The sequence below is a fragment of the Hirundo rustica genome, chromosome 2 (genome assembly GCF_015227805.2).
Source record: "Hirundo rustica isolate bHirRus1 chromosome 2, bHirRus1.pri.v3, whole genome shotgun sequence".
Lineage (NCBI taxonomy): Eukaryota > Metazoa > Chordata > Aves > Passeriformes > Hirundinidae > Hirundo > Hirundo rustica.
This window is the reverse complement of record NC_053451.1, coordinates 21976558-22004439: the sequence shown is the minus strand read 5'-3', so window position 1 is coordinate 22004439 and position 27882 is coordinate 21976558. Positions and strand designations below refer to the sequence as shown.

General features: G+C 42.8%; 1 long non-coding RNA gene across 1 annotated transcript in view; it reads right to left on the bottom strand.

Moving 5' to 3' along the window:
* Nucleotides 1-27882, bottom strand: part of LOC120749610 (uncharacterized) — a 251744-nt gene that overhangs the window by 125893 nt on the left and 97969 nt on the right. Inside the window, exon 2 of the long non-coding RNA XR_005699694.2 lies at nt 16841-17057. This is a non-coding gene — a long non-coding RNA (uncharacterized LOC120749610). The remainder of the gene's footprint in view (nt 1-16840; nt 17058-27882) is intronic.

The window sequence follows — 27882 nt, the reverse complement described above, 5'->3', positions numbered from 1 at the left end:
AATTAATATCATGGCTTCAGGTCGTTACTTTTCTCTGGTAAACCAAACCAGCCCCCTGGTGTCCCGTCTGGTACAAATGGACTGAATTCCTCAGCAGTAGGGGAACAGCTCCTGCTTGGTGCGAACTGAGCACATGGTAACACTGCTTGCTCAGGGCTAGATACATCATTGCCGTCGTTCCATCCAGCCTCTGTGCTCTGCCAAACCCAATGGAATGAGTGACCAGGCTCCTGTCAAGCCCCCCAAGATGTCCATTTCACCTTCTTTCCACCCACACCATAGTAAAAAATGAAAAAGACTAAACAATATTAACATAAAAGCACTAGCATCAACAGTGAAATCTCCTAATTTAGCCTGGCGTTACTCCATCCCAGGTGCAGAATCGAGCATTTCAGCTTCTTAAATTTCATCCTATTAACCACAGTCCAATGCTCCAGTCTGTCTAGGTCCCTCTGCAAGTCTCTCGTCCCTGAAGAGAGAGAACAGCGCCTCCCAGTTTGGTACTGTTAGCGAACTTGCGAATTGTACCTTTAACTCCTGCATCCAGACCATTGATAAACATATTGAACAGCACTGATCCTAGGACTGAACCAAGAGGAACACTCCTGGTGCTGCTGCCAGATGTAGCCCCATTCACTACAACCCCCTGAGCTCTGCCCTTCAGCCAGTTCACCACACAGCACACCATGAATCCATTTATCCCACAAATGGGCAATTTGCCCAAAAGGATGTTGTCGAGGGCAGTACCAAATGCCTTATGAAAATCCAGAAAAATACACCTACCACCTTCTCTTCACCTCCCACCCCCCTGCAAGTGACCTTTTCATAGAAGGAAATCAGCTTACTTAAACAATGTAGTGTGCACTTGTCCTCCATTTGTTGTGCCTGTTGATCTCATTATTTGAGTTAGATTTAAAAAACTGCGAAGTCAGATACAACCACTTGTACCACAACACTCAAATTCTATCTACATAGTCAATAAAGCTAATAACATATTTCCATAATGTGCTGTATGAATATCTGGAAGGATAATGAGCTGTTGTTACACTTTTGTGAGCTGAAATTTTAGAGCATCAATGTTTTAATGAATTAAGCCTTTTGATCAAGTAAAAAGAAAGAAAGAATAATGGGCTGATATATATTTTTCTCCTGCTTGTTCTATTAAAAAATGGATTAGTCCTTCAGTCTGTTGCTTGGAAGACCGTACCAAATAAACAAAGGGGATAATAATGCAGTGTGGGATGAGCAGAACTAAATATCAAAATATAAATGCTTCCACAGAGCCAAACACACGGGGTAAAAAGGATGAGCCATGCAAAACAAACCTCAGCCCCCATGATGGAATTTTCCTTTGTCTCCTTTTGTCAACAAGGGTCTTAGCCATAACAGAGAGCAGACTGCAGTGTGGTGCTGACACACTGGAGCATCTGCAAATGAACTTGTAAGAGTTGTCTAATTCCAGTTGATCAGAGCATGGCACCAAGGATTTTATCACAATTCTCCTGTTAACTTAATTAAAAACTACGAAAACCACCCAGTGTTTCAGAGAAAGCTGTCATCAGAAAACAGACTGTTTTCTCCTGTTGGGTCTCCCTTTCTGCTGAGACCTAGATATTCCTGATAGAAAGCCTAATGCTGTTTGACACTCTTCTGGAGGAAAAGGAATTAGCCCATTCTACCATGATCAGGTACATTTCTATACCCCAGCTTGCTTGCTCAGCATTTACGTGAGTGTTGATAGGTGTTGCTCTATGGTGCACCATGCACGGTACAATGCAGATAAAACCCCAGTGTTCTTCACTCCTCACCCCTCATGTGATACTGCACTTTCTTGAGTTCTGCATGGACAGTGAAAAAAACTGTTAGAAATTGAGATTGATAGAGGATGGGAGAGGATAAGAAGGTGACATCTGCCTCATTATTAGCATCAGCTTCGTGCAACGGCCATGATCCCCTATTCAGCCATAAATTTGAAAGCCAGAGCCAGTCTGAAATAGAATAAGCCCTCACAGGGAAAAGGACAGATGAAGTATATACTCTAAAGCCATGTGCAGCCAGCCTGACAGTAGGAAGAGAGCTGATGTTTTCTCTAAATGATGTATGAGCACACTGATGATGTAGGAACACGCCAATTAAAAACAAATCAAGAGGGAATATTCATCATGAGGCATTGCTAGAGAAGCAGTTAATTGCCTGAAATCTTAAAAACTAGAGGGTGAAGGTGTGGGCGCAGGATAATAAACCTGAAGATAATTCCAAAAAATAATTACAGTCACTTTTCCCATAGGGAGCTGTTGGACTGAAAGTACAGTGCCAAAACATCCATGTCATCTACCAGGCTTCACCTAGGCAGAGGCCCTTAACTGATTCTTGCTTACTCCTTCAACTGAGGGAACAAATCCATTATTCTGTTTAGAGCATCATGCTCCAACAAGCTGTTCAAGCTGCAATTTGCATCTTGAATGCTGTGCAAGGCAAAAAAAAGTGTCTGAGTCATGCCAGAGAATGTTTCACAGCAAAAAGAAAGAGGGGAAAGAATGGGTGTAAGAAAGAAACTTTCACAAAAGAAGGGAATCTGGGGGAATAAGCATCCGCAGCAGGACTGAGATGTAATTAGCCCCACGAAAACCCCTCTTTAAGTCACCATGCACAGTACCCCTATGAATAGTCTTTATGGAAAGAATGCCCAGTGGGTAAAGTGCTAGCCAGGAACTTGAGAGGCTCCTGCTTTTCCATCCACCTTTCATGTGAGGAGAGCAGGGTCACTTATGTCACTTGTGCTCTCATGACACATTGCAGAATAGGACTGAAGTTCATTCTATAAACTTTAAGCAGGATGATATTCTTAAAAGAGATGCTAGCACCCATTTTCAAAGCAATACTTTCATTGTGCCCGGGCTGCTAATTAATCCAAGCACATCAGCCAACACAGCTTGCCTGATTCCAGGATAGCTCAATCAACACGAGGACTGTGCTTTGTTTCACGGGTAATTTGGACATATGAAACATGCCCGGTGTCTTTCTGAATCTCATCTCTCTTTCCATGAGTCAGGGATAGAAATCATCACTGGCATCATGCACAAACAAATGTAATGACAGCAGTCAGGCTCTAAGATATTATGACGAGGAGAAGGCTGTGAGATCTCTCTAAATATAACAGATCAGATAAATCTCAGTGTGAGTGTGCTGGCTCCACATTGTGGCATTCTGTGCTTGCCCAGACTGCTGATACCAAGGACATCCTGCCTGGCTACTCAGGGCTCTGCACAGGTCCCTCCAGAGCCAGCCCAGCAGCACGGCATCTTCCCAGTTAGCACAGCCACCACAATGCACCAAACAGCGCTAAGTTCCCGTTCAGGTGACCATTTCTTACCTACCAAAGACGGATTTTTCTTCCGGGAGTGAAAGCACGTTGCAATTCACGTGGCCAGCACACCTACCATGACTTTTGTTGCCAGGTCAGATACCACATGCTGATGGTGTCGGTTGTGAAAAAGACTTGGCTGAGTACATTCTTCTGGAAACTTGCTGAAGAGAAAAGCTGCACTGGTGATCTAGGCCAGCACCGTGTTTTTCAGTCATTCCAGTAACAAATTTTCTAGAAAGACTAGACTCCTTTGGGACAGAGGGTTGGAGCTACTCTGCTGTCCCTGAGTTACTAGGGCTGGACTTTTCATCCATGGAATATTGACAGCTAAAGTACTGCAGGCAACACACATGGTACAAAGGACACCTGCCCCAGCTACCACTGTACCCCTCTGCTGTTACAAGGAGGGAAAATGTTCTTGAAGGATCAAAGTGTGACTTGGATTAAAATGCTTTATAGACACTGATTGAGGGAGTTGCCAGACATATTACCAGTGACCAGATCTACAACAGCACTAAGATATCAAAGGCAGAGAAAGCAGCTTGACAATTCACATTTTTAACAGTAAAAAGCAATTTGCTTTAACAAAGATCAAGTTTTTCATGTGGAGGAGAGGGGCTTCAGCAAAATGAGGAGTGCAGGCCAGAAGTGGAAAACTGGAAGGCAAATTCTTAGCAAATCAGGCAGTGGAAGGCTGGAAACTGATTCTTAATCCTAACCACTGCTGTCTTGTGCACAGCATGAACCAGACCACCAGCCCTGGGAACACCTGTAAAATCGAGTCCTGCAGGTGAAGATGCCTGAGAACCTTGCTGAGTTTTAAGGCTGGAGGCAACAGCAACTGAACGTGTGAGTTTGTGTCCAGCAGCAGAAAATAGTCTTGGATTTTCATGGAAAGTTCATACACATACAGAAATCGGGTATGTCTGACTGCAACAGCTGCTTGGTGGAGTTTGAAGGGATGTGCCAAAGCACTTACCTGGGCACTTGGATTTTGTGGTTCTTTTAACACACAGTGCAATTCTATGTGCATTTCCTATAGTGACCAGAGAGACCAGACCGTGGGCTCTAAGCTCTTGATACTGTTCATTTAAAGAACATCAGTCTGGAAAGTCCCAAGTCAGGTGCTGAAGGTCAAAGCTAGATGTAACTTGACGATGTTGACATAAAGCTGCTTGATACAGTAGCCAAGAAAATGTGAACCCTTTTTAGCTCCCTGTTCTCAAAACTTGCCTCCATAGATAGCTAGTGACACATGGGCAAAGTCACTGTTTTAGTTAGCACAGCTTCCCACAGAGCTTAGAGAAACTTCTGAGTGGGGAGCCCTGTGACCTAAGACCCTCGTGCTGGGACTGGCACTGGTAGTGGATTAGGCTAAACACTCACACAAGCCAAGTCATAGTGCTCCATAGCTAATGATTTCTCATTAAATCATACTCTTCCATGGAGGAGGCTGCTATGTTTTTCTAAGGAGGTTTTTCTACTTTTAAACCACAGAGTGATTTAAAAGGGGTAACTCGATAATGACAATAATAAAGGCATGAGAACATGGTAAAGGCATTGCATTTTTATAAGGCCAAACTATAAAGATATTTATAACAGTCAGTACCCTTATAATCTCCAAAACATAACCACAAACAACCATGAAATTAATATGCTTAGGCAACTGCTGGGCTTAATCCAGTGCAAGTTTAAATCAATGGAGGGACATCAGGGACACTGGGCTGTGTCCAGAAGTGAGCAAATGCAAAGCAGAGGGCAGAGAGTGATGATCTAGATAGCATTCATACAGTAGGCTAAGCACATCAGACGCTGGCAGATCTGGCACAGGAATTCTCAATGGAAAATCCTCAGTAAGGCAGAAATTGCCTCATTTCTGAGCTATTCTTGGCATGTTTTTCAATACCAAATCTTAAGGTCCCAAACCCATAACTAAGGGTTTCCAAAGGGCTTAGTGGGTTTACCATGAGTCAGGTTTAGTACAGCATCATTCCCTTCTCTTCGAATCCCCTTAAATTGTTTCCAATTGTTTCTCTCACCACTGTGTTTCCAGTAAAGGTGGGTTAGGCACAGACTAAAGGAAGCAAAAAACCAGAAATCTCAGTTGCCTGGCAGTAAGATATATGGATAGCCCCTGCAAACAACTTAGATGTTTTGACTGCTTGAGTGCTGGAGGCCTGTACTTGGACTATTTCATAGAGGACTGAATAAGAGAAAACCTTCACAATTCTTTGCTGCTGATTCTCAATGGAGTATGTCTCCTGAGATTTCTCTACTTCATGGACATTTTCAGTAGATATTGCATAAAGAACATCTACCCCTGGATCTCCTAAAGATGTCCAAAGTACTTTTGTCTCTCTCTCTTTGCCTTGGTCCTTTTTGTGTACTCCCTGCTTGTGACTAGCTGTGAGACACTCCTGCACATCTAAGTGCTTCTGACGTGCTCTTCTGACTCTTTCCTGGATAATAAAGACTATCCCAGCTTAACAAACCAACTTTCAAAGAATCCAGCAGGCTTTAGATCTGTGTCCACATGGGGACAGAATACAAAGCTGATAATTTGAGGGTGTTGCCATGATTGTGACACGTGCATGGAACATGAGTTCTTGTTTGACCTAGAGAGGCAATAGGATGATGAACTCTCAGACACACATAGAGAGCAAGACCTCCTGTTCACTGTGACTTCAGCATCAGAGCACCACTGCTTCTTTCACTTTTTGTCTGTCTTCCTCTAATAAATAAGTAACACTGAGGCAGGCAATTCATGAGAAACTCATTGCACAAGGAGAACCCAAGCAACATGACAATCTGTCAAAGGATGCTGATTTAATGAACATAATAATGATAAATATTATATGCATAGAGGGAAATGGCCCAGCATAGTGGTGAAACACTGTGCAGATACGAAACAATGTGGTTGCCAACTGAGAAATGTGGCAAATATATTAGCTGTAAGAGTTACATGCCTTCCAAAAGCATCTTAACATAAACTATTAATCTCCTATTCTTTCCCTCTAACCTGGTTAATAAGGCTGATAAAATATTTATTAGGTAACATAAAATATGCACAACACTGCCTTTAACTGTGTCAGAGAAAACACGCATTAAAAAAAAAAAAAAAAGAAATAGATTATGAAACTTTGCTAAAACACATTCATCTGGGTTCAAGCAATGCCTATTGCCACGCATACATATTTCCCCCAAGAAAGTGCAACTGGTTATTCAATATTCTTATTAATGATAACTAGAGTAAAGCCCCAGTAAACCTGGAGAAATGTCTTTCTTTTTTAAAGATAAGGTTGAGTGTACTAGATATAACAGTATGCTGTGCATAAATGGAGTGAAACCCACAAAAGACATCGGCCAGAATTTATGGTGTGCACAAACTCAGTAAATTGTTGGTCTTGAACTATTAGAAATGTTCTTTTTTTGATGATTGGAAGTAGATGCATGAGCTCTATTTTTGCATAGGCTCACTGAAGGAGAAAAGCTGTTGGCTGTTAGCTGATGTGCACGCTTACCAGGGCACATTTCCCCACCCTGCAGCCAGTGCTTAACAGGCTGCTAGCTAAGGAGAAGTCTGTAGTAGAGACGATGAAGGCAGACAGCTCTTCCTTTGGGAAGCACCAGATCAACACAGCCTCTCCTGTAATACATTGCTCACAGATGAGAAGCTCAGGCACCATAACTTGAACAGAGACCAAATAAATATTTACACACAGACCACAGCTCCTGGGACCATGCCACAAGACATAGAATCAACCACCCTCTCTTCTCTCTGAGTAGGCTCCAAGCCTTGATTCTCTTGCTTCGGCTTTGTATGTTTTCTTCATTATAATCAGCTTGACAATGAAGGGGAAAATGTCAGGGGGATTTGTTTTCACTGTACATGGATTCCCTCCTCACCTGTTACACAATCAGGCAGTTACATAAATGGCCCAAGATGTCACATTCCCCACTCGGGCACTGACCCTTGAAATAAACCAGGCAACATGACTCTGAGTAGCTGGAGGGTCTGTTTGTGAGAGGGTTTGCTGAGCAGGGCTGCAGTATAGAGTGTTCTTTCCATCTTCATGATGTGTTCATCAGTGGATCATCATTTGCAGACAGAGATATTCAGACAGCCACGATGCTGAGTTTCCATGTTCTGTTCCAAAACTGGATGCACATCAACGGGATACCAGTAATGTTTCCCTCATCTTCCTTTTTCCGAGTTAAAAGGAAAAAGGGCAACCTACCACAAGTGCACCAGCTTGGTTCCTTATTTAAAAACAGGTAGATGACCTTGAATATGATCTCTCCCATCCCTCTCTTCACACTGGCTATCCGATCCAGAGCCCACAGAAATCTGTGAAAATTTTTAACCAAGACTTCAAAGGGCTCTATAATCAGCCCTTTTTCATCTACCCCTTTCAAACATACCCAGCATTTTATGCAGCACAGTGTAAATAAATCAGTAATAATAACCAGATTCAATAAATCTGGTGCCATTCACCTACAGACTGCAAAACATTTTGCAGTCATTAACACCACACAATAACAGAAGCAAATATTATTCCATGGCTGATTCTATGGCTCCTGAAAATGAATCTAAGTGGGGAGAAAGGATTTGCCCAGAATAGCACTGAGTTAGTGCCATGACTGCAAAAGAAATCCTGCTCTCTCTACCCTAAGGAATGTTTTGTTTCCTTGCATACTGGATTCATTTTGCAAAGCCTGTGGAGGCAACAGGTAGTGAACACTATCTCTGCTTCTCTTGGCACCTCCCTGAGGGGGATCCTCACATGTTGTCCTCTAACACACAATCAGAGCATAATGTCCAATTCCCAGAATGAGCAAAACACCTGAGCAAGGCTGATGGTAATGCCAGGTGGCCATCCAGTGATCCCCCAAGGGGTACTTGCCTCTGTGCTATCGGTCATTCAAGCATGATTGTCTACTAATTCACACGGCCAGGAACAGCACTTGTTTAGAGATTATGTAGTCCACAAACTAATGCCCTGTTATCCTGTTCCTGTGCCCTACACGCTTAGAGATCTCCACAAGTAGAACTCACCCACCTAGCTTTGGACACCAAAAAAGAAAGCTTTTTTTTTTTCCTTTTTTTTTTTTTTTTTGGTCACTTTTAACAAATATAAAGAGATTATTACAAATGTAGTCCAAAGTGAAAGGTAATGGACATGGTTACTAATCCTTATTAGGATAAACCCCCCTGATAACTCCTAATCAATGATAAAGATCTGACCTGCAATTACAATTTTTTCCCTGTCTCTACTGAAGGTGAGTTTATATGAAATCCCATTACACATCAGTTTGCAATGTGCTCCAGTTTCTCATGAGATATTGGATCTAACTGATCTAGTATATTATTTCCCAGAAAAGGAGTGACAGAAGGGGAAGGGCAGGTATTGGGTTATCTGGGAGGGATCTCTTAGAGAAGCTATGTGACATGATATCTTGCAGCTGTTTCAATGGACAGTCTCTCTTGCACTTTTCAAAGACAAATGATACACCAAACAGTCAAATTGTTGCTTACTCCATTCTAGTTGACAGGAAGTATGGGATTTAGGGAAAGGCAGGACATAAGGGATTTGAAAGTTGGCTGCAACTCCTGAACTTAAATTTAAGCTCCAAGCCCATCTAGAACCCCATGCAAAGCTCTGCAAAAATGCAAGCTCTCATTCTGAGCAACCTAACAGAGCTACATGGCTGGACAAGAGTCTCTACCTTTCTCTACTTGTTGATATGTGAGTGCTTTGAGCCCTGGCACAGGAGCTATATTTTCAACATTCTTGTCTTTCATTTATTTACTTGTGCTTATTCCAATCCATGACCAATTCCTCTGAGGCTGCAAAGGGTGACCTTGGTCCATTTAGAAACAACCCACACATATTTCAGTTTAGCACATTTGGTGGCATCATGTTCAGTTTCAAGGATTATTTATCTCCAAAATGTAACATTTAACATTGATACTTGTTTCTTGAAAGGTTGCAAGAATAAAAATGATATAGGATGTAAACTATGTATAGGAATGTAAACTACATAAACTCAATGTAAACTCCTATAAACATAATTGCTTCACCTTACCTCACATTCCCAGTCCATGAGGCTTTTGGATAGACTAAATCAGAGCTCCCTGATTTAGGGCCTGAACAAGTAAGCAAGACGTTATTAGTTAAAAATAAGTCCACCATACAGGTGAAAAAGAGAAATATTTTCCCTGCTTTCCTTAGTACTGAAAGAAAAACACTGGCTCTCAACTGAACTTGATCTCAGAGATCAGCAGATTGACAGTACAATCAGCAGTTGACAACGACAGTACAGCTATCTGGTTTAGTTAACTTCAGCCAGAGCAGATCATGCAGCTGGTAAAAGGAAGAATAATTTTCTTCTTATCATGTATCCCTTTCTTAATCTAATCAATACAGAACAACTTACCTACTTCTTTCAGATCAAAATAACTTTATTAAATAAAGCTGACGCCTTACATGGAAAAAGTTTCCAGCGTTGTTCTTAAATTAAGTTGTACTTGTAATAGCTTAACTGCAAATTTAGGTTTTAAAGACAGGGAACCAACACCAGAGCCAATGTCAAGTCAGTCTTTTAAAGAATAGGTGTTGGCATGCAAACACACACGCTTTACATGCTGCCACCAGAAACATGTTCCAGAAATGAGAACAGTAAACACAAGATTCTTAGAATGCAGAAATGATATGATACTTTGCATCTGTTACCTTCTTTTCTGAACCTTGCAGTACTTTTACTTCAGATACAAAAGAAGTTGCCAACAGAGAAGGTATTTGTTCAAATTTTTCATCAGTAGGGATCTCCAAGACAGTATTAGGTCAGTCACCTGGCAGTGAGTGTTGAGAAAATCCTTTCTTCTTCCTTCCTGCTGTGACCAAGAAAGCTATCTTAGCTACATGTGTTGATAATGAAGAAAGAGAACATGTAGCTTTCTGATATATTCTTATTTTTACATGTTGAACTCCCATGTCTTGACACTGTCACATTTTGGAAGCCAATCCTGCAACTTAATTAGCAAAAACACCTTCCCATAATGTTTCAGCCTAATTAGACTGGGAAAGTCTGGAAAATGTGTATTGCAGTCATATGGCCTCTCAAAATCATATGGATTTTTGAAATGCCTTGTTCTATGAGGTCTTGTTAGGGGAAGATGTCCCTAGCCTTCAGCTGTTGGGAAAAGCAATTACTCCTACCTGAGGTACTGCTATAGGCCAAAGCAGGTCATTAAAAATAGCTGATGGCTTAGTCAGCCACCAAACCTTGTCACTTGCCCCATGCTTCCTATTACATTCTCTCAGCACACTGGAATTAAATGTAATTAGCTTACGACAATCAATCACATCCTTTCATCAAGGAGGAAAATTGGGGGAGTAATTGGGTAAAAGATGATTTATACGGCCCTTTCTGACACAGGAGCAAAGAATAGTTTTTTGCATCATAACAACATCAAATCTTTTCAATATAACCCAAAATTTCTGCCAAGCCGTAATTCTCACTTGGACTTTTCTCACATTATTATAGGTTAAAAAAAGGAAGAAAAATTATAAAAGTGTGTGGGTGTGTGTAGATACACAAGGGAATAGTCACTCTGTTTCTTAGACATAATAAATCTTTGTATAAAATGGTGGGTTGGAATGATTTTCAGTTAAGAATTGATCTCATGAAACTGGAAATTGTTGTTAGCATAATTAGCCTTGGGCGATAATTTTGCGGGCACCTGTGGGCTCCTTTTGTCCTTTCTAGCTTCTGTTTTAAGTGCCAACTTAAGTGGTCAACCTGGCACTAAAAGTGCCAACATTCTTGATCATTTTATTATGACAAAAAAGCATCTATAGCAGAGATGAAGAAACAAAACAAAATGACGTGAAAAATTAATTGTACAGAAACTAGTTACAGCTACTATTATCATACAATTAAACTGGGGGAAAGCACTTGTAAAGATGAGAACAGGGAGTTAACCTGTCTGTGGCAATGAGTGATTCACTGTGGCTGTGAGCAGGTAACATTTCAGGTCCACTTGGCCAATCTAAATCCGACCCATTCACAGTGATCAAAAGCTGGTACAATCTAGTGTGATGTTTGTTGGCTGTAGAAATCAGCTGATGGTTTAAATCTAACTCTTCTCAGAGGGCAGAAGTTGGTAGTGTAAGGATGCTGCCCAGGAAGCTCAGAAGACCGATGGTTATTTGCCCAAGCAAAACCTTTCCTGCTTATTTGTTCTCATCACAGCTTAAGGGGAAGCCTGACCAAACAACTGAGCACTGCAGAGCCACATCTGACTATTATTTGTGTACTGAAACTGTAGTAACACACCTCCCTTCCCTGTTAAGCAATAAGGATACAAATAAAGAGAATAAACATACAAAATTTCTAATCAACTCAGAGGCCATTTTTCTGTCCCTGAGAGGAAATTCACTAAATATGGTACTTTCTCATACAACATTTATTGCCTTTCATTAACGCTAGATGAAACACCAAGTCTCTAAAACAAGAATAATATTCCCTCCATTCCCCAAATGCTGGCATTTCAAGCTCAAGCACACATCTAGCAGCAAATTAAGTCCTTCTTCTGGCGCCAATCAGTGCAGTCTGCAGATCCCTCTCTCTTTAGATGAGGGTCATGTCATGGCTGTCCAAAAACCTCTGAATCTGATGGGCTGCCATCACAGGGTTAAATCCCAGTTCATATCTTGCTGACTGCATGGGAAGCACATAATATTCAGTTCTCTCTCTTAGGAAGAAGTCTATTTGGAGAGCTAGAAGGAAGCACAATCTGTAAATATTTATACTGTTTGTCAAAACTACAATGCACATGGGACTCAGAATGCATCCCACGAGCCAGCCTGCACACTAAAGTAGCTCCAGGTTCACTTGCCAGAGAAGAATGACTCCCTCACACCCCTGCACCACTTAGCCAGACCTGCTGAAGAAGCCAGTCACAGAACCAGCCTTACTACCCAGCAAATGTAGGTAAAGAAAGGTTGCATCAAGAATTTCACCTGAAAATCACCTGCTCTGGCATTCATACCAAGCACCTTTCAACAGTGTCCTGATTTATGCTACCATGGCTGATACACAAAGTGTAGACAGCCAGTTCAGTTTCATAATTGTAGCCTCTGCATAATGAAACTGAAATGAAAAAGTCTCTTACTTCATACTTTAGGACCCATCCTGCCTCAAATAGGAGAATGACAGAGGAAAAAAAGACAAAAATGAAACATATGTTTTGTATACGACACTGGATCAGTGATGAAAACCTCAGCTCATGGAAAGCTAGAAGCACGGTAAAAAAGGGTTTTCTCTAGTTGTCAATTTGGGAAAATTGTATCTTGGGATTTTAGAGGGGAATGCACACAAAAGCATCTGTTAACAAGGTGCTGACAAAGTGCTGCAAGGTGCAAATCAACCACAGCCACTACTGCGGATTGCTGCTTCTAGATATTCCTCTTATAGTGCTGTGAGGCTACACAGTGGTCAGGAAAAGCACAGAAGCTTGCACACCATAGCATAAAAGAAAAGACATGTTCAAGGGGAAATTTGCAGCAAGGATGGAAGAAAGCTCAAAATGTTTCTGCAGCCTGCTGATATTGCTAACATTTGTCATTCAGATTGATCTTCTACTAAGAAACTAATGTCAAAACTTGGTAACCAATTTGCATTTGAAATGTAGAGCAAAACAATGAAGTCTTCTAGTACTTAATGAAAGGAGCTCCACTCTGTGTAATTTTGCACCTTCATTGCTTCTCATATCCCTCCTTATGATCCATTCTAAATGATTCTCATCATGAGTTAAATTCAAGAAGCTTTTATGGAACGAACACAGGAGCACAGATTGTATGTCATGGGTTTCCAAGCTTCTCAGCAAGCTCATACTTGGAGGCTGGCTGTTGCTCCCCAAATATTTGTAGGTGTCTTCCTCTAGAAAAGCAGTGGACTGTGCCAGCTCTGTGATCCAGAGCAGAACCTTCCAGGGCAGAAGCTGGACAGAGCAGTGAGGACCATGCCTGTGGCACAACGGGGAAGCCTGCAGCCTTCTTACAGAGAATTACAGCCTGCTGCCTACAATTCTCTGCTTTCAGTCAGATTTCTGTGCGTCTCCCCAGCTTTTCCATGAGTGGCCTCCAAAAGCTGAAGCAGCAGTAACACATGCAGGTACTGCTGTGCTCTGTCTGGAATGCAGCTGGCTTGACTGGCATCCTTCTGCCAGTTTTTGCATTTTCAAGCTATCACCCGCAGTGACTTCACAGAAAGAACAAGTATTATCCAGCACTATTCAATAGCATTAATCATAATACAAATCCTGTTCTTGGGCTCATTTGCTTCATCCCAAAGCTTGTACTAGTGCCTGACTCACACTTAACCACAAATTCCCACTCTTCTTCACCGCTGAATAATAATTTGATGGACACTGGAGTTACCACCAGCAGAAGAGCCTTTCAAGCCAGTTGGCATGTCAAGAGCTACCGATTTTATTAGTGCCTCTAGCAACTTACAAAGGACAGTCTCTAGGGTTTTGCAGCAGGAATGCAGCTCCCAGAGCTGCTGTTACCCTGGCTGCCTTGTGGTGTTCTTGGAACAAGTTCCGGGGCTGAAGGATGGCAAAATAACACCAGGCACAGCTCCAGCACAAAAAGAGGCTGCAGAGGTTTGTCTCCACACTGCAGGCAGGCTGGCAAATGAGTCACTTGCAGAACCTACCGCCCTGTATCCTACGAGCAAAGTGAATTGCGGGCTCGGTTTCCTGGAAATTTTACTTTGGTTCTAAGATCAGATGAGAGCTAATTCTACAGGGTAATACGTAGTTCAAACTAACACTCATGTATCCAAGAAGAAAAACAAAACCCAACTTGCAAGCTTGGCATTTTCTGATGGCAACAGCTTGTTTACTGCTTTTGGAGTTACAGCTGTACGCAGCTGTTAGTGATCAAGTGCTGCAGAACACCCAGTAGCCACTCAACTCCTCCCAAGCCTATTCTGTGCTTTGCAGTTATTTTGTTCCTTGCTCAACTGCTCCTATGGCCCAGATATTGCCATAATACAAGCAATCCACTCTGGAGGCTTGGTGGATGTTGCATAGATCGATATGAGAAGGTTTGGCACTAGGGGACAATAAAAATAATGGGCAAACACCCAAACCTGACCTACAAACTTAAGGGACACCTTCACAATCGTATTCCTTCTACCAAATAGGATTTGTATGTTTGCATTCCACAACATCCCCATTGCCAGAGGGAGACAGCAATAAGTATTTGAACTTAACCTCACATCAGAACTATAACTTAAATATACGTGTCTCAGTATGATCTAGACTTGCAATATGGGAAGGCAAGAGAATGAAAAACCCTCAAATAATGAGCTCAGAACAAAACAAATGGGATGTCAGAAGAGCCTTTAAACAAGCATGGTGATACAGTATTTTGTTTTAAATTATGCAGAAAAAATGAGAGCACAGCCAGAAAACTCAGGCAGATGGATTTTCTTCTTCATCAAACCAAACTGGCCTGCAGATTAATAAATGAAACAAGCATTTTCCCAGCACCCTAAGATGTTCATTTTTCTCTTCATTAAATTGTTGCACTAATGCTAGTTTGTACTTCTCTGATCCACTGCTATAGATTGTCAGCAGAGGTTTTTACCAGATTTCTTCCTTGCCTTCAGTAACTGAAAACATTTCATACCAGCTTACATAAAGAAAACTTCTTCAAATCCTGCTCATTACCTACAAAAAGTGATGGTTCTTCCTCTGGTGTCAGTGTAACTCATATTCTTTCCAATTCCTTTCACTAAATTGCATATCTGAGGGGAGGTTAAAATCTACCACTCTGACCTAGCAATAGGTGTAAATTTTGTGGTTAAGACCTCAGGGCTGAACCAAGGTCTAAAAATATAGTTCTCCACCTGTGATCAAGCAGGCCCTGAAGAAAGGAAAAGAAAGGAAGAAGGCAAAAAGAAGGAAGAAGAAATAAAAAGGAGAAGAAGAAGGAAGATAAAAAGCCCAAGAAAGCAGAAAGGAGAGGAGAAAGCAAGTGTTTGGTTAACAATTTGGTTGTAGAGATATGCATTTCAATCTGAGCAGTGTGCGACATACTTGGTTCGCTTGATTCATCACCTCTGCTAAAGGTGAGATTTTGTTTCTCTGCCTAGTCTAACATAATATTTCTAATAAGAAGCATGATTAGGCAATCACTGGGAAAAAAATCTCTTTGGAAGAGATGGGTAATTCTTTAGAAAGGAAAGCACAATATGCCCCATGTGATAAGTACTTCCTGATTCACAACAATTAACAGTTTACATATAATTTTACAATACCCTGTAATCGTTTATGCCTTTTATGTGAGAACTGGATAGTAGGGAGAAAATAATTTTATTAATTCCTTTAGAAAAAATATAGTCAATTTTAGAATAATCCTGTGGCATGTATACCTATGTGACAAGTATACATATGGCAAAAATTTTTAGTAAAACTTGTGACCACAGATGCAAATTAGTCAGGAAACAAATGTAAATTGTAACATACCTGACCTCCCAGCATTAGCTTTTTAAAAAACATTAGTGATGGAAAATGCAAGTAAGGAAATGAAAATTGCTTCACTTATTGCCCTTAAAGTTGAATGTGTAGACATTTTTGCAAAAGCCATGAGGCACCTCTGCATTCTCAGGGATCTAACTATATTTAGAAACCTGACATGCTGTGATCAAGAAGCAAGTTCTGTGAGCAAGCTGCTGGGATTGTGATGCTGCCAGTGTATCGGTCTGTACACAGCCAGGACCTGATGAACACACAAGTTACAGCTTCCCACTCATCCTCTACATTTACATCATTCTTCAGCCTCACAAAGTCCCAGTTTCTAAACTGGAATAGTCCTCAATTTAAGATGCTAGCAACAGTTTGGGGTGAAAAAATTACCCCCAGACACCAACAAGCGCTATTTACACTCTTAGATTGCAGCACTGCACCTCAGAACACTTCTTAGGATCATCATTCCCAACAGAAAACCCTTGCCCTTGGTGCACTGCTGAGATCTGTAGACTGCTGAGGTGCCTCCTCCCTCTCCTCCTGCTCTCACCTCAGAGCTCAAGGCGTTTATCACACTTCTTCCCTCACTCCTCCCTGCAGGGCATCATTTAGTCCTTCATCCCACAGTCTCTCCTGGTGGCTGCAGGGCTCCACCGTGTCCCGTGGTGGTGGTTTGGAGCTGTCTGGAACTGGTTGTGCTCAGCAAGGGGCACCCCTGTCCTCTCCTCACAGGGGCCACCCTGCAGTCCCTGCTGCCAAAACTTTGACACCAGCCTCAAATACAGTCGGTATTGTCATTAATTTTCACTGGAGACTGCTCCATGACTGGGTCCATAGCTCCCACCATGAACAGTTCTAAGGCATGTAACAGGAAGCGTGTTCATGCTAACAAGGAAAAGATATAAACAACTTATATCGACATTACTCACTATTTATTTCCATGGCTGGCCTTCCTCACCACCAAGCAGGTATTTTCACAGAGCCCTCCCAGGGACGAGGCAAGGCAATTATCCACTGCTTCAGCAAAGTGAGAGATGACTTGATCCAGTAGGTTCAGGGCAAAACCACCACATTTTAGCTGCCATCATATCCCCTGGTTGACCAGGTCAGTCTTCAATCTGAAGTATTTGTTCTCTAATCAGAAACCTGCAAATTTAGAAAAAAAGAAAAAAAAAAAAAATCAACAAGTTACCATTAGCAACTGAGAGATTTTTAAATTTTCACCCTGTACCTGTGACACGGATTGACAACCGTAGAGCAGTGCTCTGCCATCATCTACTTCTAAGTGGTGTGCCTGGATGAAAGGCATCACACTGGGCAAATTTATACCCGTCCATCGGCATCTATCATTAACATTGGCGTGCAAATATCTGCTTCTACCATCACCACATGCAGCTTTCCCTGCAGTTATACTGCATATTGGAAATGCAGCCATATCCAATTTTGGTGCCTCTCTGTATTTTCATGCCAGTCACTTAGGAACTCATCGTGTGAAAGAAAAATAAAGTATCCTCCTTTAAGAAGAGCCACAGTGTCATAGAGATGGCAGACCTCTGTTTTCCCACTCATTAAATATGTATCCATCACACCACAATGAGCTTTTAGCCTAGCTACGCACCCAGGGAGCAGTTTTGTGTCCCCACTGCCCTGATACTTTCCTTGTTATGATAACAGAAAAAACCCCAAACACAGAGCACCAGCTATTCAGAAACTCTTCACCAGAAATCAAATTGCAGCCATCCTCATGCCCACCACAGAGGGTGGAAAGCTCTTAGAGGCAGTAAACTTGAGGACAAAATAGATAAATACCACTAGGCACCAGGTGAAAAGTGTCCTCCACTGCATGCTCCTGAAGCAGCTTTTCCCCAGTCATTTCCACTCTCAGCAGGTAAGCAAGCAGAACAGCATGAAAGCAGAACAGCATTCTGGCATTACTGCGACTTGTATTTTCTCTAAACTGGAGCTGAAATTTCACACTAGAAACAGTTATTAAGACCTCTTACAAATGTAAATCATAGGAAAAATAGCCATTTCAGCAGGGTGTTTATGTGCATTTGAACAGCTGTTCTAAAGTAGCAGCTCTTTCATCCACATAGATATTTCTTGTGTCTTGAAGCTGGGACGAAGGTTTGGGAACAAAATATTCTTGCATGGAAGAACAGCACTACTTAGTAATTAAGCACATTGTGATTCATGACACCACAGAAATGCCAGCAAGGCAGGATTGTCCTCTGATTAGGATAAAAAAAGGGATTCAGAAAACAACCAGGTTTCTCTATGGTTTTCTTGTGAGACTCTTTAAGGCTCTATTCTCTGCTCACAAAACAGGAAGAACAGTGCTCCCTTGTGAGACAGAGAAATTGATCTCATTTGTAGTGTCCAGACTCTGCTCTATATGTTATTAAATATTATTACATGCTACTAATAAAGTTGAGTATATTGTGGTGACAGGCATAATCCACAAACAGTGTCATGAGGTCCCAAGAATGTTGTGGAAAACCTAAGAAAGAGCAAAACCTGTAACAGAATGGATATCTGTGGCGGTTTTGGCTGAGAGAGAGTTAATTTCCTTCATAGCTAGTATGAGGGAGTGTTTTGAATTTGTGCTGGAAATAGTGTTATCACGGGGATGTTTCGAGCCGTGGCTCTGTGCAGAGCCAAGGATTTTTCTGCCTCTCACACCACCGGTGAGTGGGTTGGAGATGGACAAGAAGTTGAGAAGGGACATGGCTGGGACAGCTGACCCCAACTGACTGCAAGGATATTCCAGACCATGTGGCGTCGTGCCCAGCATATAAAGCTAGTAGAAGAAGAAGAAAGGGGGAGGACACATGTTACACATGATGGAGCCCTGCTTTCCTGGAGATGGCTGAAAACCCGCCTGCCCATGGGAAGTGATGAATGAAGGACCAAATGAATTCCATGTTTTCATTTACTTGCACCTATTGAACCATATTTATCTCAACCCACGAATTTTCTCGCTTTTGCTCTTCAGATTCTCTCCCTCATCCTACTGGAGGGGGAATGACCAAGTGGCTGTGTGGTGCTTAGTTGCCAGAAGTGATTAAACCACAAGATCTCTGAGGAAAACACGCTTTGAATAAATGTTTGAATACTCCTGGACCATTTGTGATAACTGGGCTGCAGATTCTGGACAAAAAGAGTTGGATAAAAGTAACTGGCCAAATAGAAGAAGGAGCACCCTGTCAAAAAGTACAACAGAGATTGCCGTGGCAAATATTGTTGTGGCACATAGAACTAACCTTTCTCTCCTATGCCAAGTCTAGACCCAAAAAGAAAGAATAGGGTGTAAAATTTTTTCCTCAGCTATTTAGCTTTACAAAGATGGAAGTAGAAAATTAGTAAAACAATTACTCTGAAAAAGAGTATCTGAAACATACTAGCAAAACAAGCTAAGAAAAAGTGCCCGTAGCCAGAGCTCCCCTGTACTGCAAAATTTGAAGGGTCACTTTAGTAAACCAGAAGACCATACAAGAAGCAGCCAAAAGACTTAATAAACCGAAGCACTGAGCAATTTGGGGAATTAGGAATTGGTTTATATGTTGTTGTTTTGGGGGGTGGCGTGCTTTTTTTTTTTTTTTTTTTTTCTGGAGTTCACCACCTTGTCTGCAAGAAGAAATAAATAAAAAGTTATTCGGGTGGTTTTGGGGTGGTGAGGTGTGAAGTGCACCACGTGCATCAGCCTACTCAGCTACAGCTTTCACTAACACACAATACCACCTAGATAGCCACTGCCTTCAGTTGTGCTCCTAGTGTAGCACACAACCATTTCTTTTTCTAAAGGAACTAAAATACCATTGACCTAACACTAGCTGGAAAAACCCTCAGTTATCTCGTTGGATTATATTTCTCTTCAGGTACAAGAATGTGTAGATGTGGAGCTTTGGATCTTTTCCAACCTAGATGGTCCCACGATTCTATGAAATTATGCAAACACCTCTGCAAAAATAACATAGCAAAATTTTCAGTTAAGGATAAATTAAAACATTTGAAATGAGACCAAGTGTCTTTAGATAATGGAAATCTGTGAAATCGCAGCTTAACATACATCTTTGTTTTTCAGCAGACCATGTTGCTCTCTCCTGACTGGATCAGAACTGGTTAAAACTGTACCATCAACAGAATCTCCAGCTCACTGTGTGGAGTGTACAGAGTTCATGGATGTTTGAAATATGGCTGGCATTTCAATAGGACTGGGGAACAGCAAAGACATCTAAAGCCTGTAACAAATTCATGTAGCCAGATGCCAAATACAGGGTGGTCCTGGACAGAGGAAGGATATTAACTTTTCCACTGCTCATATTGTAATGAATTGTCATTTACTTGTTGTGGTACTATTTTCTGTGGCCCAAGATCTTTATTTATTCCTTGCATTTCCCCTATAAATAACCCTGATACCTCCAAAGGATAGATTAAGCAGAGGAACTGCACAGCAGTATTGTAAAGGCAGCCACTCTGGACAATTGGTTAGCAAAACCTTATTAAAGCAAAGGTGATCACACCGGGATAAGTTTCATCTTCTCAGTTTGGGATCTGGTCCTCAGAAAGAACAGTCCCAGACTGTGGCCATGCTCTGTCTGTGTTTACAAAACAAAATGGAGGGGAAGCTGACACTGCCTGCAGAGAGGACCAAAGGGCAGGCTCCCAAAGTCCCCTGGCATACCTAAAATCAGCATGCCTGTCATATACAGCTTTCTTTTCAAATTTAGAAACAGAGCCTTTTCTCATCTCACTTGTTCCTGGCTGCAGAAAGGTCTCCAGCTATTTATATATGTTGCAGAGGTGCCAAAAGGCACACAACACGGCTGGCAGTTTCCAGGGGGCTTGGCTCCACCAAGACTGCAACTATCCAGAGTTTTTTGGAAGCTACTTTATTCCAGCAAATCTTTTGTTCCGGGAGCACTTTGATCTGGGAATGTTTATGTAAATATACTTCCTTGCCTGGTATCCTTTAAATAATATAATTAGAAAAAAGGGACAAAGCAGCTTCACATTCTTGATAGCCTTTTAGCAGCTCATTTATTAATTATCCATGAATGAGCTTGATCAGATGGAATACAAGTTTTTTAACCTACCACATAAAATATGAGATTTGCTGCAATTTGGTAAATGGTATAGTTTTTATGATTTCTTTACATAGCCTGCGTCTTTGAATCTGTTGAAGCAAAGATGTATCCAGAGATCATGAGCTAGTCATCCATTCTGCAAAGTACAGTGTGGTTTGTAGTAGTTCGTGTTGGCTTGCTTCTCCAACAAATACAAAAACTTTGACTTTCTTAAAAAAAAATTAATATTATGAAGGAAGCTTTGAGATTCAAAATTTAACTTCTGCATAGGCTCTGAGACAAGAGCCCTAAACTAATTTATTTTTCATTTCCCTCTCTCCTTTTTATCTTCTTCCTTTTCAGCTGGGAAATCGGAAAAAACATAATAGGTCTAAACCATAACTGGTTCACATAACTCATATCTATTTTTTATTTTATTTTTTTTTAACTTAAAAGGTCTGTAAGTCAAAGAGAAGCTAAAAAGACTGAGAACAACATAATCTGGCTTTCCATTTTTTTTCCATGATACGGTTTGAGTTTTCTATGAACTCTCCCATAATTAGGACTCAGTCATCATGAAGCACTTTTGTCCTCTACTGTTTCTAGGTAACTTCAATTAAAAGCCACACAGAGTGACAACAAAATACTGCCAACACATCAGTCATGCACTGTATGATAAAAATAGGTTATTTTTTTGTGCGTGTTTATCTTTGAATGTAAGAACATTTGTCAATTCAAAGGAGCTGGGAAGGGTTACTTCGATTCCTTATTTGTTACACTTTAATGCTGTCCTCTTTTCCAGTTTTCCCAGCATATTGCCCTTCTCATTCAGATCCCCTTCCAGTACCACCGCTGGCTTACACATGGAGCAGAATTCTTCCCACAGATTCTCATGGAACATCTCACTGCTGTGTGGCCAACCTCCTAACTTGCCACTGCTCCCTGAGAACCCACTTGTGCTTCTTCTGGGTGCTGTAGTCTGATTTGAAGGTGAACCTCAAACGAGAAGCGACAAGTAATGCTTGGGCCTAGCAGCTGCTTCAGCCACTCACCATGGGTGATATGCAAACCTCAACTCGGGACCGGATGGGTATTTTAAGAACCACAGATGCACAGCTGGAAAGGAGCCCATTTAACCCACAGTTGAGATCGTGGAGCAGATCTTCCCAGAAACTGTACTAAAGTACATGGAAAATAAGGAGGGGATTGGTGACAGCCAACATAGCTTCACTAAGGGCAAACTGTTCCTGTAAAACTTGTGGCCTTCCATGATGGGTGAGGGCATTGGCGGATGAGGGAAGAGTCACTGATGTCATTTACCTGGACCTGTACAAACAGAGCACACGACACTGTCCCACACAACACCCTTGTCTCTCTGTGGAGAGGCCCAGAGCTCACCACAGTGGACAAGGGTTTGGCCGGATGGTCACAGTCACTGCCTCCGTGTCCCCGTGGAGACCAGCAGCGAGAGCCATTCCTCAGCGGCTGGGGCAGTTTAACACTTCTGTGGCTACACGGACTGTGGGACTGAGCACACCCGCAGTGAGTTTGCCCACAGCACCGAGCTGTGAGGTGCAGTCTGGAGGGAAGGGATGTCATCCAGAGGGACCTGGACAGGCCTGAGAGCTGGGCCTGCACAAACCTCATGGAGCTCAACAATGCCGAGCACAAGGTCCTGGGCCAGGGAAATCCCAAGAACACAGGCTGGGTGGAGAACAGACTGAGAGCAGTCCTGAGGAGAAGGACTTGACGGGTGTTGATGGACAAGCCCAAAATGACCTGTCCCTGAGTGCACACAGCCTAAAAAGAGAGATACATCCTGGGCTGCATCAAAAGCAGCATGGCCAGCAGGTCAGGGAAGTTGATTTTGCCCTGCTCTGGGTCAAAACAGAAATGCCTTTTGTCTTCTCTGCTCTGGTGAGACCCCACTTAGAGTTCTGCATCCAGTTGTGGGGTCCCAAGTAAGAAAGATGAGGACCTGCTGGAGCAGTGTAGAGGCCCAGGGGCTTATCCCCAAGGTAGCTATGCCTTAACCCTGGAGGGACCAAGGCAAATTGGGAAAGATACCCTTTTAGGTCATGGCGAAGAAAACCTCTCTCCCATGGGGTTTTGCAGCCACATGTTAACATTTCTTAGGTTTCATTGTTCTATTGGTTTGTTAAGTTTCTGTCACCTTGTTATCATATATGAGCCTATGCCAGAATGTTCTTCTTTCCCTTGAATCCCATTGGGTTAATTTTGCCACAGTGCTACTGTTACTACAGGTTACTCCTGTAACCTCATTAGTCCCCTTAATTTATATTTTCTCCTTTACACCACTTTTTCCTATTCTTATTGGACCCTGACCTTGGACCCAACCTAGCTGTCTCGTTTATCACCCTGTGCCCTCGGACCCATCTTTGCTCTTGTCCCTGGATTTTATTCAAGGCTGTTGCATCCCTGAACTTCCATCCTGTGTCCCTGGACCCCTTCACTATTCCTGCCTGTGTTCCTGAATAAGCAGCTTTGGCATCTTTAAAGGAGTAGCCCATCCCTTTCCCTTAAGCTGTCGGATGTATTGTAGCAGCGTCCCTGGGGCTCAGAGATGCCTGTTGCTCTCCAGGACACATTGCTACAGAGCAGGTCTGGACAAGGGCCAGGAAGATGGTCAGAGAGGGATGGAGCACTTCTCCCATGGCAACAGATTGAGAGAGTTGAGGATGTTCAGCATGAAGAAGAGAGGGCTCCAGGTAGAGGCTGGAGCAGCCTCTCAGTAGCTGAAGGGGAAAGGGGCTTGTTACAAGAGCCTGTGGATCAGATATGGGAAATACATTCTTCATTATGAGAGTGGTGAGACACTGTTTCCCAGTGAGGTTGTGGACGTCTTCTCCTTGGTGGTGTTCAAGGCCAGGCTGGATGGTGCCCTGAGCAACCTGGTCCAGTGGAAGGTGTCCCTGCCCATGGCAGGGTGCTTGGAGCTGGATGATCTAAGGCCCCTTTCAGCTCAAACCGTTCTAGGATTCTGTGCTGATACCAGCTGCAAGGGATGGCATACATCAACGTGAACAACTCAGCAACTTAGCTTTGAAAAGAATGTGGTGTTCTGTAGCATAAACTCTAGCACGCTGCCACAGGCTGTCCAAGCCACGATGAAGCAGCATCTCACACAGACAGTAAATACTAGTGGGCTTTCTCCAAGCAGAAAAAGCATACAGGATGCTAGAGGGAAATGTTAGCATATATGGAGCAGGCCGATTCAGTCTGGAACTGGAAAGCTCAGAGTGGATTGTGGGGGCAGGGAAAAACAAGGGAGGAAACAATGAAACAGAGAGAAAAATTAACTGGGGGCTAGAAATCATCGTGAGGGAAACCCATGAACAAACCCTCCGCTGAGCTTCTGGGCATGAAGGATTGGGCAGAGCCTTGAGAAACCCTCGGCACGCTGACTGCTCGGACTGAAAATATGAGTCATCAGCCCCTAGGATGACTCATGGCCGCTCTCCTCCACCCTGAGTGGCAAATGAAAATATAGCTGAAGGGGAAGGTCGGGCTGAGGACAGTACTACAAGCCAGGGAATTTCTCAGCCTCTCACTATGTCAACACTCGTGTCATGAATCCTTTCACATTCAGCAGTTGGTGGCTGAGGAGGAGACAGCAGTGACCATCTGGGGAAGGAGAGGGGTGCCATCCTCCCTCGTGTTGCCTGCCAGGGAGGGAGACGTTTTGGCAACAGAAGAAAGCACCTGAGAGACAGAAAAAGGGCAACTGGTACATGGAGCTATTTAGCAAATGAGCTAGAAATAAGAAGGGAAAAATCATGAAGGGTTTTGCGTATCTTGGTTAATTGAGTTACAGCTGTGAGAATAACACTGCTGAATAGCTTGCCAGGCTGAAATCCAGGCCTCATTAGTGTCACTGGAAATCTGGCAACAGACCTCAGCAAATTTGGTTTCCACTGCAGCTTTAATGCCATGTGGTACAAAGAAACAACTAAGGCTCAAGGTCCAGGCAAAGGCTGAGCTGGATCGCTGGCTATGTAGGTGCAGCCAGGCCAGGTCTCCCCTAGCACCTCTGCTCCCAGCGCTGGGCAGAGGGGCTCCACGCCAGGCTGTGCCTGGGTCCTGCAGCTGAGGAAAATCAATGTGCTGACAGGGATATGTGAGCCCTGGAAGCTGAACTTACAGACATCACCTTGGCAATTGTCACCGACAGGCCATAGGAAGCTGCCTGCAGTCACTCTGTTGCTAGACTCTCTGCTACTGTGGCATCTGTGTTTCATTAAATTTCCATTGCCCTTCTTTCAGTCCAGACTGACTGTAAGGAAGGGATAAAGTTGCTTGTGAGCCATTAATGCTTGCTGGACTGGCACATTCCCACATCAGATCATGCCATTCTTGCTTCTCCCCTCCCTCATTTTTCCCTTATATCTGTTAAGACCAAAAGTTACTGGAGCTGTGACTCCATCTCTTGGGCATTGTTTGTCCAACAAGGCCTCCAATTCCTTTAACTCCTGGATCTACCAGTGAGATCATATTAAAACATCTAAACATTGTCTTGTCACATAGCAAAAAATTGGCTTTCTTTGTAATGAGTTATTCCTAAAGTCTTTTGGGCACTGGTTGGATCATATTCTGTTCCCACAATAGAGTGAGTTGGGTCATTTAGTAGCATGTAAGAAAATTATTAACACGAATCTGAGCAGCAACATTTCAGCTTCTTTTCCCAGACCAGTGAAATTTAGCATTAACTCTGTGCAGTGAAGCATTCACTTTACTTAAGTACTTCATCTTCTTTAATTACCTTCAGCGTGGAATCCGCCTCCCTTTCCATTCCTTTCAAGCAGCTTTTGGCCTCCAGCTAAAACAATGCCCTTTCACTCCCCTTTTTTATCAAAGCATTGCCCTGATCACAGAGCCAAAGAATGCCAAGACAGATATACTTTTGCAGATACACTTAATGCTTGTGTAAATGAATGAAGGCTCAGGAGAGAGCATGCTTTATGGGTAACAGACAAGTTAATAGGAACTTGAGAGGCTTGGGATTGTCTCTGTGCCTGTCATTCCTGCCTCAGGACAGTTCAGGGTTTGTGATTCCAAATCAGCAATGGTTATTGACTGACTGTTCCCAGCCATGAGTTTTGCTGCCAGGATTGAGCACTGCATGGGCTCAGCCTTGTCCTTCAGAGATGCTTCCCTCTTCTCATTCCTATAGAGTCAGTTTTCACTGTCTGCCAGGTCCATTCTGCTGGCACCCAGCTGAAAGAGGGCCAATGGCATCCTGGCCTGGATCAGGAATGGTGTGGCCAGCAGGAGCAGGGAGGTCATTCTTCCCCTGCACTCGGCACTGGTGAGGCCACACCTCGAGTGCTGTGTCCAGTTCTGGGCCCCTCAGTTCAGGAAGGACGTTGAGATGCTTGAGTGTGTCCAGAGGAGGCAACAAGGCTGGTGAGGGGCTTGGAAAACAAACTCTGTGAGGAATGGCTGAGGGAGCTGGGGGTGTTTAGCCTGGAGAAAAGGAGACTCAGAGGTGACCTTATCACTCTCTACAACTTCCTAAATTGTGGTTGTAGTCAGGTGGGGGTTAGTGTCCTTCTCCAGGCAACAACAGACAGAACAAGAAGACACAGTCTCAGGCTGCATCAAGGGAAATACAGGTTGGATATTAGGAAAAAGTTTTTCATGGAAAGAGTGATAAAGTACTGGAATAGCCTGCCCTGGGAGGTGGTGGAATCACCATCCCTGGCTGTATTTAAAAAAAACTGGATGTGGCACTGGATGCCATGATCTAATTGAGGTGTTAGGGCATGGGTTGGACTGGATGATCTTAAAGGTCTCTTCCAACCTAGACATTCTGTGATTCTGTGAAAGGAGTGGTCAAAAGCACTGGAATTATCTGCCAAGTACTGGAATTGTTTGCTCAGAAAGGTGGTGGAGTCACCATCCCTGGATGTGTTCAAAAAACAGATTGGATGTGGCACTCAGTGCCATGGTTTAGCTGAGGTGTTAGGGCATGGGTGGGACAGGTTGATCTTAAAGTCTCTTCCAACCTAGAAATTCTGTGATCCTGTGAAAAGCCATCATTAGCAATTCATTATGTGTATGGAAACTCAGCCAGGAGACAAGCCAAAAGGAACAGAGGTCTCACTGCAGTCTGGGATACTGTGGCAAGGCTAGAAATGTTCTCCTGTTTCCGAGAATCAGCCCATAAGGGAGAAGATACTAATATGTGAATGCTGTCCTGAATGTTTTGAATATGCTCCTGAATCTCACAGAAAATTCAGGAAAATCTGAGATGTATCAAAAGCTCTGCTGTATTTTCTCTGCTGTTGCTGCTTTGTTTTCAAGTTTTCTGAGGTCATGTTCCTTAGCTTATACCAGTATGATTTTCTCTATAGCAACTAAGCTGTTCTACATTAAAAAAATTAGAAATCAAAGGCAAATGTTTCATCTAGGCCAATACCTGCCAATTTGCATCATAAAGCAGGTCTCTCAGAGCAATATTCTGTCTCAGAAAACTACTCTGTTGCCACACTTCATAATAAGACATAACAGCAAAATTTTCCTCTTGTCACAGTACCCTCACTTGTGCAATGTTCTCTAATGGACCAAGGGGTAAAAGAAGATTAAAAAAAAAGTCCATATGCCTTGTGGCAGCAGTCCTGAAGCTTGATGGCCTCTTTTAGAATGTGCAATTTAAGAGCTCTACCTGTTTAGCCCAGCCAAGCAAAGGCTGGCACAAAATATGATTATCCCAGGCATATTTATAGGGGGGATACACTGGGGAGGAAGAAGAGCTAATGAAGAAAAAAATGGCACAAGAACAAATGGGAATAAGTGAGCCACAATAAAATTAGGCTGGAAATCAGTAAACAATTCTACCTGTACTGTTCTGGAAGAATCTCACAGGAAGAAAACAGTAGGGGGGA